We start from the raw sequence: 18582 nt of genomic DNA, 5'->3' as shown, positions 1-18582 counted from the left end.
TCTCCTCCCCATCCCAGTGACTGGCAGGCTCGCTTCCCTCCCAGGGCTCTTCCTCTCTGGCATGCGTTCTCCACGCTTCCTCAGATGTGTACATCGCTGCCTATTTTTAGTGCTTGCTTTTTATTTACATAGAGAGAATCTCACTCTCCATGTTGCTCTGGTACTGACATTTTCCGCTTAACAGCACCCTGGAGATTGGTGTTTTTTTTCCCTGTGTCAGCGAAGCTCACACTCATCTCGAATGTTCCAGAACAACAGAAAGGCCAGTTTCTGTTGCTGCTGCCTGGGTGTCCCTTCTGACCAACACGCGTGCTCAAGCCAGTTTATGGATTGTCAGTCTTCCCCTTTCCTCTGTTTCTTTCTTGAGAGTGGGGTAGGAGGGGGCTGGGGATTGAACTCACAGCCTCCTGCTTGCTAGGCATACATCCTACCACTGAGCTGTGCCATCAGCCCCGCAGCTGCTGATTTCGAACAATATGTCTCATTCATCTCAACTGCTAGTTAGTGTTTTGGAGCACAGAAGTGCCGCTGCTGGGTAAAGTGCTTGCTGTAACGTGCAAGCCCAAGGATCTGAGTTCGGGTCTCTCACACCCACATGAGAAGCTGTGGCTGGTGTCTGTGATGCCTGGGCTGGAAACACAGACTGGAGGACTCCGTGGGGGCTTCCTGGTCTGCTCATCTAGTTTAGTGCAGAAACTCCAGGTCCCGGTAAGAAATTCAATTTTAAGACATAAACTGGACTGCTACGGCCACCCTCATGTAAACGTCCGCTTCTGCTGCTGTGATATGAAATGTTCCCCACAGGCTGAGGTATCTGAACACTTTGTCCCAGCTAGCAGATATTTGGGGCACACTGTGGACCATTTAGGAGGCGAGGCGTGAATGAAGGGAGTCAGTGGCCCTCACACAGATCCTTGAGGAAATATGGCCCCTGACTGCTTCCTGTCTCACCCTGCTTTCTGTATGTCCCTGACACAGTGGACTGAAGTCTTTTGAAGCCATAAACCAAAACAGACCACTCACCTGGTTGCCTGGGAGACAGCCTAATGTGTTTTCCCGCTCAATTTATGTGATGATATATAAGGTGTTTGGATAATAAAGAGGGAGATCTTCAGGAGATCTTCTTCGAGAGATCTTGCCCTTCCATGATGACTGTGTAAGCTGCGTCTGATTATTCCTCGTGACTCTGTTCCAGTCCAGTTAGGGAATCTGTGTTGGACCCACATGGGCTTCAACAATTCCCATACGTCATTTCTGTCGGGCGTTTTGTCATAGTCTGAGAGCTTCTGTAAGAAAATCTCCCCCAGGATTCTTCCCGCCCTACACTGGATCCCCACCGCCTCCCACAGTCTCTCTGGGTGCCCCTTCCAGGACTGTGACTATAACATCTGGGGTGATTTGAAATAAATACCAGCCTGGGCCTGGACTTCACTTCCAGAAAATCTGATTTAACTGAGTATGGTTGGGACCAAAGCATTGAGACACTTTTTACCAATTCCTGTAGATGGACCAAGTTAAGAACCACCAGCAGGGGCTGGGAAGTTGGCTGGATGACTAAGAGCACTTGTTGCTCCTGCGGAGGAGCAGGTTCAGTTCTGAGCATCCACACAGAGGTTCCCAGCCATCCCTAGCCCTAGTTCCAGGACATCTAATTCCCTTTCCTAAACTTCAAGGGCACCAGCACCCACATGGTGTGCATACACACACTACACACACACATATACACAAATACATACATACACATACATACATACATGCGAGCAAAGCATTCATACACATAATATAAAATAAGTTTTAAAATTTCTTAAAAGAAAAATAGGGAGAAGGATCTTCTCCATCCCCCAATTTGAAACCTAAAGAGGGGAAAATGTATACAGACAGGCTAGTGGGACAGAAAAAAAAATAGAAGTAAAGACAGGACATAACTTACCACAGAGGCTGAGGCTGCCCATCTCCAGCCCCTGAGGATCCATCCTGCTGTTAGGTCCAAAACCTTCATTCGCGCCAAGCTGCTTGTGCCTCTTACAATCCTCATGGGTCATCCACCTTGTGCCTGCGCACTACCTCACCCCTCTCGCTTCACTCTGTACACTCTAACTTTGTGACTCTCTTCTGCTGCCCTAGCTCTGACCCAGTGCAGTCAGCTTTTCTCTCTGCTCTGGAATCCTCCAGATGCCTCTGGATCTTTTCTCTCTCTTGCCCACAACAAAAAATAAAAACCTTCCCACTGATGGAGCAATAGTGTCAATGCTTTCTTTAAGGCGCCCCATCATAGCCACTGACAGGCTCCCACCTTTCCTAGGGGCTACATATCCACCTGGGTGTCTCTTGACAACCCCCACCCCCGTTGAAGGTCCAATTCCACACCAGCAACCCAGCCTTTGTGTTCAAGAAGACCTGCAGTATGGAGACACTAATCTGTGTAATGCATGTTGGTGTTGCTATGCGTTGGTACACCCAGCAGCACTCCTGTGACTGACCTTGCTGGGAATTACTAGGTACCTGAGTCTGCTCATTTGCGACTCCTCACCCTATTGCTGGTGGGAATGGATGGCTCCCAAGAAATCAAACAAGCAAATGCTGGCCAGGATTGCAGGAAAGAGGAAGTCTTCTCCAGGGCTGGCAATGATGGAGACACTGTGGATACTGTCATGGATTTGCTTCAGGTCCACACAAACCAAGGTGGCTGATCCCCTGGGCGTCCCCTGTGGCTAGCCATGTGGCGGCAGGTGGGCAAGGGGCAGACGGATAGGGACACCATGCAGATGGGTTTGCTGCAAGCTGCTGGGGTCCCAAGCAGGGACAGCGCATGAGACCAGAAGGCAGGCTCCATGTGACTATGGCGGGCAGATAAACATACCATACAGAATAAAGTTAGATGTTTATTAGGTGGATTATGGAAGGGAAGGAAAAGGGGGAGAAGAGGGTGAGAGAGAGGGAGAAGAAAGAGAAAAAGGGAAGAGAGACAGAAAAGGGGGAAGCAGAGAAGTGGGGAGAGAGGCAGAAGCTGCCTCTCCCAGAGAGGGGACAGGAAGAGAGGAGAGTGGAACAGAGGCTGCAAGGAGGAAGGGAGTGGGTATGGCTTGTCTCTTAAAGAGTCAGAATATTACAGATATTAGGAATGGGAGTTCCTCAGAGAACGGAAACCACCTACTATGACGGCTAATCCATGTACTCCTTGGGATACAGCTGAAGGACTCTAAGTCTGCATTCTACAAAGATACTTGCACATCTATGATTCTTACTAGCCAGTTACGATGGCATCATCAGACAAGTCACGAAGAAAATTGGCTGTTTGTACTCAATGGAATATTACACAGACATTAAAAAGAATGACATCGTAACATTTACTAGAAAATGGATGGCTCCTCAGGCTAGGTCAAATGAGCCAGCCTCTCATGTGGAAAACCTAGACTTTTTTTTTTTTAGGCAAAAAGCCCTCCAGAGACAGGAAGGCGACCAACAGGAGGGGGAAGGAGACCACAGGAGGGTGAGTACTGAGAGGATGGATACGATCAAAGTGTGTGACATATATGCATGAGAATGTAATAATGAAACCCATTGTTTTGTACAATGAATGCACAGTAATGAAAAAAGGAGATGTTAATGATTGATAGGGAGGCCTGGGAGGGGCAGGAGCACAGGTACGAAACTCCCTGCATTCTGCACAATATCTTTTCTTGTAAAGACAGAATTGCTACAAAAACTAGAATGTATTATTAGGAAAAGATCCCCACATACAAAACCTCCAATCCCAGAGCTTCAGCATCCCCAAGAGACTAGTCGAGCCTTTTTCTTTCTTTAGATAGAGGAAGGACGGGATGATAGAGGCCCTATAAATACCTTAAGCATCCAAAACCAAATAAATAGAGGTATGCTCATCCCAATAGCCCCTTCCCCAAAAGCACGACCATGCTGCTTCTCACCAGCATCTGCAACCTCTGGTTCTGGCACTCACAGATGAGGCTGAAGCAGCACACAAGTTCACAGCCCTCTTTGCCTCCCTCCTCCTCCCCCTCCTCCTCCTTCTTTCCCCCTCCTCCTCCTCCTCTCCCTCCTCCTCCCCCTCCCCTTTCTCCTCCCCCCCTTCTCCTCCTCCTCCACGTTTTTCTAAGGCCACACAAGGGTGAAGGACTTCCCAGTGGTGGGAACCCCTGCTCATTACCTTTCTCCCCCTCCGTTTCCGGATCCAAGACTTCTTTTTCAATGGAGGTTAATCTGATTAGAGCGGAGGTGCTAATAACTTAAATGAATGCCATTAAAGAGCCGCAGATAACATCTGCATGTAAACCTGGCCTCCGAGAGGCCAGCAGCTGGAATGTCAAGCATCTGGCGGGCTCAGAGCTGGGGGAGGGGCGTATCCCAGGCTTTCGGGAGTTTCCTGCTGTCCCCACAATAATCCCTTCTTCTGAGCAGCAGCGCAATGTGATTCAATAATGACTCTCGGGAGTGTTTCTGTGTTAGGCACAGGGATACTCTCTGCACCCATCATATCACCTCACTTTTGTGGTGACCCAGTAAAGAACTGTAGTCCCCGTTCTGCAGGAGAGGTCTCCGAGCTTGAGTTTGCCCAGAGACTCACTCAGGGGGAAAATTCAAATTTAGTTAGAATCCTGCTCTAATCCGGTTCCTTTCTAATCTGTACCCCACCCTCAAGTCTCTCTCTCCGTGGAGTTTATATGCTATGAAGTAGGATTTCCATTACTGCCGGTGACAGTAGTAGGAGAGGTCCCTGTACAGCTACCCCACTGCCAGACCTGGTTTCCCTCCTCTCCTCCCCTCTCTCACATCCTGGCCCTGCGTAGATAAATCAGAAAATAGAAAGCTTTGGCTTTTAAAGATCGTTACATCCTTAGGTGCCTTGTGGGATCTAGTGGTTGACTTGGGGGGGGGGGTGCCACACTGAAGAGCAAAATTGAGTAAAACCCATCATTCTCCACACACGTGGGTCGCCTACAAGAGACGGGAGGCTGGAATGCTAGATATGACAGAGATGAGGTCCCTGCCCTCAGAAGCTCGGCACACACCAGGAGAGGAAGAAAAGGTCTGGAAGTGAGGCTATTGACAAGGCTATTTGCTTTGGCAGAAGACTACCCTGGATCCTGGTGCTGAGCCCCTTTGACCGACAACACAGTTTTTCTACCACTGTGCTAGCTTTGAACGTGGTAGACTTTTGTCAGTGCACACATGAGTCAGTCCTGTCCTTTACCCTACCGGAGTCAACTAAACTTTGTGTTGCAATGTTCCGCATCCAGGAAGAAATCCACCAACATCCCATTCAATGCAGTCAGCTGTTCCATAGACAAAATGATGCTTGGAACGGATTTCAAATCTATTCCTGCCCTTACATAGTAATTTATTTGACCAGCACACATTGATTGAGTCCCTGCTTTGTGCCTGGGCATGCTCCGAGCTGTGCAGAACAAGACAGATGACAGTCCTGTTGCGAGGACCCCTCCTTCCAGTTGGGCAGTAGACCCCATCTTGCTAAGTTGGTGGGATATTTATGTAATATGGAGTGACCTTGAGTGCTAGATAGATAAAGAGAGCAAGGTTAGAGAAAGGCCAGAACATTCTATGACACTATAAACCTGAAAAAGAGACCCATGCCTCACAAGTGTGCAATCAATGCCAACAGCCCCTCTTCCAAAGAGCACTGCTGGGTCATTTGAAAAAAAGTTCATAGAAGAAGGGAGGAGGCAGCCTACACCTCTAGTCTCAGCAGTCAGAGGCAGGTGAATCTGAGTTCGAGGCCAGCCTGGTCTATAGCATGAGTTCCAGGACAGCCATGGCTGCACAATACAATGAAATCCTGTCTTGCAAAACCAAGGGGGGGGGGTGGAGAAGAAGAAAAGAAAAGCAGCTTAATGGCAAATGCAAATTCCAGTAGAAATGAAGACTTTACAAATGATCCAACTACAGCCATGATGGGGGACTCGGGCTGTGAGCGCTGACACCTGTACACTGTGCAGGGTGCAGTTTAAGAACTCGACACTAGTCCGAGTTCAGAACCTCTCAGTCCCTTGGGAGCTGTAGAACCAGGGGACATCGGAAATTCATTTTGGTTTTCACTTTACTTGTTTCGAATCCAGAGAGAATAAATATCTATGTGAAGATAGAATCTCAAAGTGTGAAGTTTAAAAACAGGCAATATTTGTGAAGGACTTGGACCCAGCTTTTGACACTCAACAAGCACTTCAAATATATGGTGGTTATGGCCACTTGTGTAAGAAAAGGAACACATTTCTGAGACTTATCTCTGTAGGTAGTTTTTCCATTGGCCTTGTGGTGTGACCTACGATGACCTAAACTTCTGATTCTCTTGCTTCTAACCCCCAAGTGCTGTGATAAGCACGCCTGGTTTACACTGTACAAGACATTGAACCCAGGGCCATTGAAGGGTTTCTCACTCACATAGTCCCTCACTGGCCAAAAGGTCATCCTGTGACAAAGGGGTCTACTTTACTAATCTTTGTTCCCGATAGCTGAGACGGCCAAAGCGGGTCACCTAGCCTTGTTATCAGTTACAGAAAACACAATAACTTGAGTCTACAATGCTTTGCTTTCTCTAAGTCCTTATATATGTTCCTTTACCCCATCCTCAATGTTATTAGGGGACAATTTCCTGGGAATAAGATCACAAAACTTTCACAGAATTGAAGCACAGTGCTAGATTAATCACGGCATTATCTGCCTTTCACTCTCCTGTGGCTTCCCGTTGCTCCTAGAAAATGTCCAACATTTCCTAACAATCTACCAAGGCCTGCCTCACACAAGCCAGCCTTCCTTCCCATCCTTTCTTCACCACCCACCTGCCAAGGCTGTGTGTCCTAATGTGAGGGCAAGACAGTACAGAGGTTTCCCTGTCTTACAGTCTTGCGAGGTCAGTTCAGATTTGACTAGAATTTGACTTTCCTGATGGAAAATCCTGGGGAAAATTACCCATTTCTATTCTAGAAACTCGGGGTCCAGATACCCCAGCTAATTTATTCTGGCCTCTTTTAAACTGCCTGTTTGCACAAACCTCCCCTTCCAGCTAACTACTTAGCCTAGCTTCTGTTAAATGGCTTGCTTGTACAAAACCTCCCCCTATAGCTGAGTGAGACAGAACAGGATGTGGATTTTGCTTTTAAAAGCTCCTTGCTCTAAAGGTTCAGTGTTACACTTGGGTCCCAAATACCTGAGTGTAGTCACAGTCTGCTGGAATAAAGACTTCAAATTGGCTATAGACTATCCTTAGTGTTCTTCTCTGCTGGGTTCCCCATAACTCTGCCTACACTGGACTCCAGTTGCAGAAACATGTCCTGTTTCTTCTCTCAAGAACCCTATTTCTCTAGGCTGGCTCCTCCACACCAGAGTTTCTCCCAGTTTCCTCCAGCTTGATTGTGATACTTGTACATACCTTCATACCTACCTACCTGGGTCACTCATGTGTCTTCATAAAGACCATGCCAGTTGGAGGTCTCATGCATTTCTGCTCAGATAGCTGTTTAAACAAGATGGGGATGTATCCAGTGTGACAAGGGTCCTTTTCTCTCATGAAACAAGAAGCCCAGAGGCAAGCTGCCGAGGCAGATCTGAGCCCTCCTTCCTCGGGCTTGGCATGAAGGACCCTCCTCGGGCTCTGGGCATCACAGAACATTCAGTGTCTCCTAGCGAAGAGCTTCACTGAAAGTCGCACCACAGAAAATTTATCCTATCATAATGGCCCAGATTAGCCGGAACTCCTGTCTTTGGGAGAACACAGGGGTGCAGAATTCTGGCTGGGTCTTTTATGGGTCATACTGCACAGGTATCAGTTGAGTTGAAAAGGGAAGCTGTATGTTGAGGGAGCAACCAGCAGCCTCTGGTACCTATATTTCCGCAGAGCCCTGCACTTTCCTGCCTAAGGCTTCCCCAGTGAGGCATGACTTGTTAAACTACAGGGTGGCATTTTCAAGGCTTCTCTAGGTTGTTCAACTTCCAGTGACCCTGCAGGGGTAAAAATAAGATAACAAGGGAGTTCCTATGTATTGAAGGATCCACAAAAGGCAAGAAGAGAGACAAGTGCTGGCTTCGCTGGAAGCTGCCCTCAGAGGAAGAACACTGGATGGCTCCAGATCACCTTTTTGTTTTTTTCCAGGTCATTTTGATTGATTTCTTGTTGTTGTATTTTCTCAGGACTCAAACCCAGAGCTTCATGTAGGCCAGGAAAGTTCTACCCCTGAGCCACATCCCTAGAGGCCATCGTATGTCTAAATAGGTGGTGGACCCTTCCCTGGCTGGTCCAGGCAGACTCCTTAGCATTGGCCCTCACTGGGATTTATGTATTGTGGCTGATATAATAGTCGAAAGTCCTAGAGGTCTTGACTACACTGTATCAATAACATCCAAGGCATGACTTAAGAGAGGTGTGCTAGTTCCTCTGAAAGGCTCATAGTACTCAGAGGGTTCTGAAAGAACAAAACCAAAGTCTTCCAAAGCTGAACTTCTCACAGCATCGACCAAGGGAAGCTGGCCATGGCATGTCTGCTCATAAGAGACTATAGCGATGTTGGCACCAAGTCCTTTTGCTCGCCAGGCTCTGAAAGAAGAGGAACATTTCCAAAGAGGACATTTAGCAAACTAGAGGCAGCAGGAAGCCATGGGCCCAGGAGCCTGCTCCTCCCATGAAACCAGTGTGATCTTCTGAAAGGCTGATTGCAGAGGGTATGCAGTGAGAGGTGCCGGACTGGGACAGCTCCCACCCCTTTCCTCTGAGAATCCTTGAGATACAGGAAAGTCTAAAAGATAGAAAGCCTTGATTTGTCTTGGGCAGATCCTCTGACACACCTCAGTTTTCAATCCTATAAACTCTCAAATGAAGCTCTATTCTCAACATCTCAAAACACCCTTAACCCTGGCTGGGGAGTCCCAAGAGACTCGGCTCGGCCACACAGAGTCCCAGAATGTCAATTGAAGACACTGCTGTGTTGGAAAGCAGAGAGATATCTATTCTCTGCGGTCATATTGGAAAGATGAACCAATAGAGGCATCCCGTGACCCCCAAATCAGACCTGAAGGTAATTTTAAGTAGAGGGCAAGCAGTATGCACAGAACACTTGTGGTTAAGATGGCCCCAAGAAGCTCTGCAAAGTGGCCTTAAGAAGTCTGAATTATTTGAGGGGACAGGTGGTTCTCCCAAATACAGAATTACCCTGGAAAACAACCCTCTGAAAAGTTTCTGCATCTCAACAAGCATGCTGCTGATGCAGCAATCCAAATCAGACCAAATTAAACAAATTAGAAAAGGCCCAGGTTTAATGAATTCAACATTCCCAGATGACTTTCTAGCCCCCCCCCCCCAAAGAGAAGAGGGAAAGAGAGACAGAAAACTCCATGTTTGTTTTCTGGGGGTCAGTTTAAATACCCTGTAGGAGTGGTCTCGAGCATCTCTGGGGGAGGGGACATCATTTGGCGAGCTTTCTGAGATGTGGTAGAGTTTGGAGAGAAATGGGGGATGGGGCTTAGGGTGGAAATGTCACAAGAACATTCCAGACTCTTTGGGTATATGGATGCCAGGGCGTGGGGTGAAGATTCCACCAGAACACCCTCATTATCTGTCCTGTAAGGTTTTGTTCTCCCTGGAATCCAAGGTGACTAAAAAGGACAATGACTTAGCTGTGTCTTCAGCCTTGACAGGGATGGGTTATGTTGGCGGAGTGTAGCAGGAGTCTGAGCAGCAATGAAGTAGTCAGATATACAGTGTGGACAAAGAAGCCAGGCTTTCGGCGGCTTGAGGCTACCTTGTGAGTTTAAGTGAGGATTCAGTGCTCTTCAGCAAAAGCAGCAGTGTCTACGTATGGGCTCCCAACCACCCCAACACTGCAGCACCATGGCTCCGGGCTTGAGACATATTCTGAGGCAGGCGGGCTCTTCCAGGGAGACAATAGCCACGGAACTGGCTTAGCGGCTCCGCAATTCCTGCCTCAGGAACCTGTTTGCTGAGGACACAGGCTGTGACCCTGCCTGAGGAAGCTGATCTGAGCTTCTGACAGAAAAGCCTGCTGTCTCCTCCTGCCCTGGCTTTTCAGGAGATATAGAGCACAGTGGTTCTGTGGTGTGACGTAAGTGGCCACTGTCAAGCCTACATCCAGAATAGACATACTAGGAAATGTCTCCACAACACATACTGGGAAATGGGAAATGTCCCCATAGGATCATGGGCTAAATGTTTGGTCCCCTGCTGGGTAGTGCTATTTGGGATGCTGTGGGACCTTGAGGAGGGGAGGCCTAACTAAGAGAGGTAGTTCAGTGGAGGTGAGTCTCTGAAGGGTATAGCCTGACCCTGTTTCTGTCCTGTTTTATTTATTTATTGCTTCTCTGTCGCCAAGATGTCCAGAAACCCAGCTGCACACTCTGGCCACCACAACTTTCACCACCGTGCACTACGTCCCCTGAACCACGAGCCAGAATAAAGCTTTCTTCCTTTAACTGCTTCTGTCTGGTTTTTGGTCACAACAATAAGAAAAGCGGTCGACACTGGTTCTCGCTTGGAGTTCCAACTGTGGAGCCCTGCTATAACTTCGCCTATTAATCTTCCTCTTGTTATAACTACTTCCTACACACCAACATTAGCGTGCTGGCCGTCCAGTGGAAATCGGAGCATTTGGGACATAACGACCTGCTGAGGAATGGGTTGCGAGCAACCTCAGTCAAGATTGCTGTAATTATCATTTGTTTATGGCATATAATGCTCCAGACTCATTACACACATGTTGCTAAAATTTCTTCCCTGGGGGCAGGGGAAGATGTAAACAACATCTACCCCCTCTCTGCGGTCCCAACACAAACCGAAATAGAGTCCACCCAAGTTCACCCTGGGGAGCCCGTGACTTTATTAGGTTTACTTGCAGAGCAGTGGGTGAGGTGATCCATGTAGGCACATGGGGTCCTTAAGGCAGCCACTCTGGAAGATCTGTGGCTGCCTAGGTGGAGCTCCCTCCCCTAGCTAGTCCTTCTCCCATCTATCACCCCAGCTGCTCTGTGCTAATCAGGGTTCTCTGAAGAAACAGAAGGGACGGGATGAGTAGTATATTAAAGGGAGTTCATCAGAGTGACTTATGCGCTGTGCTCAGGTCAGTCCATCCAACAATGGCTGTCTCTCAAAGGAAAGGCTAAGAATCTAGTTTGGTCCACATGACTAGACAGCTTAGCTGGTCTTCAGTCAGGAAGAAGTAGGTTTTAACCCAGGGAAGGAACACCACAACAGCAGCACAGATGAACTTGCCTGCAAGAGTGAGGACAAGAGGCAAAAAGGCAAAAGTTTCGTTCCTGGCCTTTTCTGTGGACTTTCCACCAGAAGTTGTGCCCTAGATTTAGCATGGGTTTTCTGACCTCAAATGATTTGATCATGAAAATTCCTCAGAGCCCAGCTGTTTGAGTTTTAGTTGATTTTAGATATATTCAAGTGGAGAACCAAAATCAGCTATCATACTCTCCCCCGAGGCTTCATGGTGTTAGAATTTCATACCGCTGGTTAGGAGAAGGGGACTGGACACTCAGGTGAGGATCCCACGATGTCTTGTGTCCCTCCTATAAAAGAAGGTCAGTAGTCAACAAGGCCAGCCATGCTGATCATGCTGATCGCTTGCAAACAGACACAGCTGGATCTGATGAAGATGGGGCTAGTTTGGCTCTAAGGATAGCCCTGAACAGCGACAGAGTATTTCAAGTCTCACCACAGATACGCAAAGAAGACATTTGCAGAAGTCATTTGTCTGTGGACGCAGGAACACAGTTCTCACTGCAAGGGAAATAAGAGAGAATTTATTGTGGGTCAAATATGTATGAGCACATCCTGGGAGCATAGGTTTAAGTGGCTCCAAGTGACAAATTTCAAACAGGCTTAACCTTTCCATAGTCACAGAACAAAGACAGTCAAAGCGTTCACCATGCACATGAGCAGAGACATCAGGTGATCTGGTCAGTAGAAGCGAGAGGTCTGCTAATAACTTAATAAACTCGAAAGGTCTTACTTGAGAGCCGAAAGGTCAGATGAAGAGGGGGCTATAAAGGAGACTAAAAGCTAACCAACACAACCTTGGTTTCAAATCTGCATCCTTCCTAGTCTCCCCATTCACAAAGCCCTAATCAATCCACAGAGTCTTCAACTCAGGTATGGCTTTCCCAAGGCACTTCAGTTATGTATCCAAAGACATAAGAATGTCTTTAAGAATGGAAGTAGAACCTGAACTATAGATTAACATCAAAGACTAGTCCTCTGCTGGGCTGTCATTCTGTAGAGTAGGCCTATATACTCAGGGATCTACCTGCTCTTCATCCTGTGGGAGTCAAATTCATGGACAGCCATGTTTTCAGCCCAGTTTACACTGCTCCACACCATAAACAAGTAGGTAGAACACTATCTGCAAGAATGTTCACCGGTTTCAGGGACAGAGGATGGACCCTCCTCTCTGCACGTATATAGGAAGTCGGCAGCAGACACTTAGCGTACGTATTTTCACCAAGGAGCTTCCCTAAGAACTGCTTAAAAGAAACAGACCAAGATGAAAGGGATTTCTTGAGCCCTTTACCAAGGGTGGCCTCTGAGCATTCCCGCACAGAAAGCAGAGGCCTATCTTTCAAGTGACATTGTTTAGACAGTGCTCGCCTCTGTGATGCGAGGGGTCCTAAGGTTGAACCTCCTTCGACTCTCTCACCACTGCATATGCCTTAAATCACTGCAGAGGACACAGAGTGGTGTCAGTGTGCGGCAGGGGAGGAGAGAGAGGGGGGGTCAGGGCTTCAGGTCTGCTTATCCATCAACCCCATGCTTCCTGCCTCTGTGCTGTTTACACGGCACTCTATCTAGGCTGCTCCAATAGCCCTTGCTCTTTCTTTCAAGGAGGCATTGTTTATCTTATACCATCATACAAAGAAGCTTCCCCACCCTTCCCTTGCAGGGTACACCTAAAAGATGGCATGGGAAGAGGGACTTCTGTCAGGTAAATCCAGTGCCCTCAAAACAGTGACTGCTTCTCTTGAGTCTCCCCAAGACATTTTTCTGTCAGCACCACACTGCTTGTGAGTTTATCTCAAATAAATAAATTATGGCAGAAGGTTGGGTCTTGGGCCAACTCCAGAGGTGAAAGCCACCAATGCAAAGCACATGAGTGACAAACAAGCTGTCTGACTGTTGTAATAAGGCCGCTTGTTTGTTTCCCGGTCGCCCAGCAGCTCAAATCCAAAATAATCACACAGAAACTGTATTATTTAAAACACTGATTGGCCCATTAACTCTAGTTTCTTATTGGCTAACACTTATATCTTAATTTAACCCATTTTTAGTAATCTGTTTTGGTGTGGGACATTGGCCTGTATTCTCTCAGTTATATTTTACATAAAATATACTGATTGGCCAGTAGCCAGGCAGGAAGTATAGGTGGGACAACCAGACAGGAAGTAGAGGTAGGTCAATGAGAACAGGAGAATTCTGGGAAGAAGACACAGTCCTGGCCCAGCCACAGGAGAAGAAAGATGTGACTACCTTGCTGAAAAAGGTACCGAGCCATGTGGCTAACACAGATAAGAATAATGAGTTAACGGACTCGCTGAACATAGCAGACAATGAGGACTACTGAGAACTCAAGAACAATGGCACTGGGTTTTGATCCTACTGCATGTACTGGCTTTGTGGGAGCCTAGGCAGTTTGGATGCTCACCTAACTAGACCTGGAAGGAGGTAGGTGGTCCTTGGACTTCCCACAGGGCAGGGAACTCTGATTGCTCTTCGGGCTGATGAGGGAGGGGGACTTGATTGGGGAGGGAAAGGAAATGGGAGGCGATGGCAGGGAGGAGGCCGAAATCTTTAAGAAAGAAAGAAAGAAAGGAAGGAAGGAAGGAAGGAAGGAAGGATAATGGGTTAATATAAGTTATAAGAATTAATAAGAAGCCTGAGCTAATGGGCCAATCAGTTTATAGTTAATGTAGACCTCTGTGTGATTTCTTTGGTACTTAACAATTGTAGGAACCGGGCAGGACAGAAACCCCAACAACACTGTGTATAACCACATGGCTATGGCTTACCAGGTAAAGTTCTGGCGTCTGTCTCTGGTGGGGCTACATGGCTTCTCTCTAAACTCTGCCTTTCTTCTCTCAGCATTCAGTTTAATTTTCCCCACCTAGCTAAGTTCTGCCTTGCTAAAGCAGTTTCTTTATTATTCAATGGTAATCACAGCACACAGTGAGAAATCCCACATCAGCTGACAGGTGCAGAATCTATGACACTTCAAATAATCTCTAATCCCAGACACCAAGGGCCTGGCCAGGGAGTCTTTTAGGGAAGATGTCCTTCAAGATCTTACTGATGAATGGGAGCAGATGTAGGCCCTTCACTGAGTGGTAACCAAGTCTGGGAGTGTGCCATGCAGGAAGGCCAGGGAAGTCACCTGCCTGGTTGAGCATGAAGACAGAGCTTCCACAGAAGAACTGTTTGGGTCCTGCTTTCCTTTGTTGTATACTCCCTTCATATGCATGGACAACAGACGACTCTACCCCAAGGATGCCAGCTGGGAGGTTATGCTCCAGAGGGTTTCTCTCCCTGATAGCCACCTTTTGAACCCCATAAACTAGCAGGAATCTGTGCCCAGCAAACGAATTCCAATTTCTCTTACACAATCAGTGTTGAAAGTCTACCACAGCTGCACCTTTCATCCAGGTAGCTTGAGGAACATCTGGTTCGGAGAGACATAGGATGTAATTCCACTATGGACATCTGACAAAACTACAGAGGATGCCACCCTGGGGCCACCTGTTGCCAGACCTCAAGTTGTCTGATCTTCAAGACTCCTTCTCCCTGGAAATGATACCACCTCTAAAGGCTAAGCAGGGGACAGGGACCACCTTATAATCAGCGCATCTGTATTAGAGAGGGAAGTTTCCTGACAAATTGCTAAACTCCTCAGCCATTAGGCAGAGTTTACATAAACTCTGCTCGAAAATATAAATCCTTGCTCTAGGATCAGGGAAATGCAAATCAAGACAACTTTAAGATACCATCTTACACCTGTCAGAATGGCTAAAATAAAAAACACCAATGATAGCCTTTGCTGGAGAGGTTGTGGAGAAAGGGGTACACTCATCCATTGCTGGTGGGAATGCAAACTTGTGCAACCACTTTGGAAAGCAGTGTGGCAGTTTCTCAGGAAATTCGGGATCAACCTACCCCTGGACCCAGCAATACCACTCTTGGGAATATACCCAAGAGAGGCCTTATCATACAACAAAAGTATATGCTCTACTATGTTCATAGCAGCATTGTTTGTAATAGCCAGAACCTGGAAACAACCTAGATGCCCTTCAATGGAAGAATAGATGAATAAAGTATGGAATATATACATATTAGAGTACTACTCAGTAGTAAAAAACAAGGACTTCTTGAATTTTGCATACAAATGGATAGAAATAGAAAACATTATCCTGAGTGAGGTAAGCCAGACCCAAGAAGAGGAACATGGGATGTACTCACTCATATTTGGTTTCTAGCCATAAATAAAGGACATTGAGCCTATAATTAGAGATCCTAGAGAAGCTAAATAAGAAGGAGAACCCAAAGAAAAACATATAGGCATGCTCCTGAATATTAACCTTCATCGGGCGATGAAAGGAGACAGAGACAGAGACCCACACTGGAGCACCGGACAGAAATCTCAAGGTCCAAATCAGGAGCAGAAGGAGAGAGAGCACGAGCAAGGAACTCAGGACCACGAGGGGTGCACCCACACACTGAGACAATGGGGATGTTCTATCGGGAACTCACCAAGGCCAGCTGGCCTGGGTCTGAACAAGCCTGGGATAAAACCGTACTCGCTGAACATAGTGGACAATGAGGACTACTGAGAACCCAAGATCAATGGCAATGGGTTTTTGATCCTACTGCACGTACTGGCTTTGTGGGAGCCTAGGCAGTTTGGATGCTCACCTTACTAGACCTGGAAGGAGGTGGGTGGTCCTTGGACTTCCCACAGGGCAGGGAACCCTGATTGCTCTTTGAGCTGACGAGGGAGGGGGACTTGATTGGGGGTGGGGGAGGGAATGGGAGGCAGTGGCGGGGAAGAGACAGAAATCTTTAATAAATAAATTAATTAATTGAAAAAAATCCTTGCTCTAGTGAGACGAGACTCAATGCCAGGCAGTGTGGTGTGCACTTTTAATCCCAGCACTCGGGAGGCAGAGGCAGGTGGATCGCTGTGAGCTCAAGGACAGCCTGGTATACAAGAGCTAGTTCCAGGACAGCTAGGACTAGGGTTGTTACACAGAAAAACCCTGTCTCGAAAAACCAAGAGCGAGAGAGATCCTCAAAGACAAACTGAGGCCCTTTACCTGGGAGGACTCAGGAGCCATAACTTAGCAAGTGAGGAAGGACTTAAGTACAGTCTAACTTCCCCCCCGCCCATGTCACACTGGACCATATCCTTGGCCGAGTAAAGTTTCTGAATGCTGTCAGTCCTTGTTGCCATGGTAAAGGCCATGGATAGCACTTTGGCTCTTGAGAAGTACAAGGCAACGTGGAGGAACACCCAACTGGGAGACTGATGAGTGTCACAGTCTCAAAAAAAAAAAAAAAACCCTTACATTCAATCAATGAACATCAAAGAAAGTGAGGTTGAAGTTGAAGCCACTGTGGTTGAATACAAGCAAAATAACCACTCCCTGGCCATCTCTCTTTATACATGGATTATTTTTCCACCATTTCTCATCTGATCCCGACCACACATGATGAAAGTGGTGAGGGTGTATTATCCCATCCTACAGATGAAGAAGTTGGGGCCAGAGAGACTGAAGGAACACATCTGGAGAACTACACTGCTGCCTCTTCTGACTCCAGACACAGGTTAAGGCCTTTCTTGCTGCAGTCCCATGTACAGTGTCCCAGTCCGCTTTCTGCTGCTGTAACAAAATGCCATGATCAAAAAAGCAGCTTGGGAAGGAGAGGCTGTATTTTGTTTAAACTTCTGTGTCTGCCATCTAAGGAAATCAGGGCAGAAGCTCAAGCAGGAACCTGAAGGCAAGAACTGAAGCAGAGACCATGGGACAACTTTGTTGACTGGCTTGTTCTGGGCTTACTTTCAACTTTTATATCTCCCAAGACAACCTGCCCAAGGGTGGCACCACCTACGTGGGTTGGACCCTCCCACATTAATCATTATTGAAGAAACTGCCCCCACAGACTTGCCTACAGACCAATCTGATGGAGGTAATGCCTCAGCTGAGACTTCAGCTTATGTTAACATGAGAAAAAAGGAACCAGCACAGCCCCAGCTACTGCTTCCTTCATTTTCTGCATCCATTTCGTGAGACATTGATGAGACATGTTCAAAACAAGGGAAACCACAGATGATCTTCTTCTTCTTCTTCTTCTTCTTCTTCTTCTTCTTCTTCTTCTTCTTCTTCTTCTTCTTCTTTTGGTTTTTCGAGACAGGATTTCTCTGTGGTTTTGGAGCCTGTCCTGGAACTAGCTCTTGTAGACCAGGCTGGTCTCGAACTCACAGAGATCCGCCTGCCTCTGCCTCCCGAGTGCTGGGATTTCTTCTTCCTCTTCTTCTTCTTCTTCTTCTTCTTCTTCTTCTTCTTCTCCTTCTCCTTCTCCTCCTCCTCCTCCTCCTCCTTCCTCCTCCTCCTCTTTCTCTTCCTTCTCTTCCTCCTTCTTCTTCTCCCTCCTGCTCTTCTTCTCCATCGCCATCTATCTTTTTCTCATAAAGCTACCAGCATTCAACTAAGGAACCCTGCCCTTCCTAAGGAGGGTCTCACCTCTAAACTAGACTCTTTGTTTCTATCCACTTAGTGCATGACAATGAGGACTAAATGTCCCAATCAGATTCAACCATAGAGTCAAAGAGAGGCAAGTGCTAAGTGAAATACATCAGAGGCTAGCACAGGACATGCCAGGGTTGGGGACAGCAATTTTAAAGAGTGTGTGCAAGGGAGGCCTGTCGAGAAGGCATTGGAGCAAAGACCTGACCAAGAAGGTAGAGTGTGGCATGTGGCAGCAGGAAAAGCACATTCCAGAATCAGACACAAAGATGAAGGCTCCTGGGTAGGGATGCTGTCTTGTGGAATTACAAAGATGAATTTACTTTGTAAAAAAATATTTATAGGGTTTGGTTGTCTGATATTTTCAATGCAAAAAGAAAGAAAAGGAACAAACTTAAAAACTTAAACTTGGCATTTGAGCTGCAGTCAGGGCCAGAGGTTTCTTGAGAACTACAGGTACCGGTAGGGTGGATGGGGGAGCTAGCAAGGGTGAAAGAGGCAGGCGTTGTGTGTATGAAATCTGAGGGGGATTTGGTGGAGGTGGTGGTTTGTTTATTTTAAAAGTTTATTTAGTGTATGTTCGAGAATGTATGTTTTCATGTTCTTGTAGGAAATCAAAAAGTTCACTGACACCCACTCCATTTGGTCTCCCGAAAGTTCTACCGGAGGCATGCCATCCCCGTTTGCCTTAGTTTTCAGTCTGTTTGCTTATTTTTAAGACAGGGTCTCAAGCAGCTCAGGCTGGCTTGAACTCAGAGCCCCTTAAATTCCTAATCTTTCTTCCTCCTACACATATGCGCACGCACGCAC

This window comes from Microtus oregoni, unplaced genomic scaffold, assembly GCF_018167655.1.
Source record: "Microtus oregoni isolate MIOR12 unplaced genomic scaffold, Mior012 000002F_ref0000024, whole genome shotgun sequence".
Taxonomy (NCBI): domain Eukaryota; kingdom Metazoa; phylum Chordata; class Mammalia; order Rodentia; family Cricetidae; genus Microtus; species Microtus oregoni.
The sequence above is the reverse complement of the archived record's forward strand: the minus strand, read 5'-3'. Positions refer to the sequence as shown.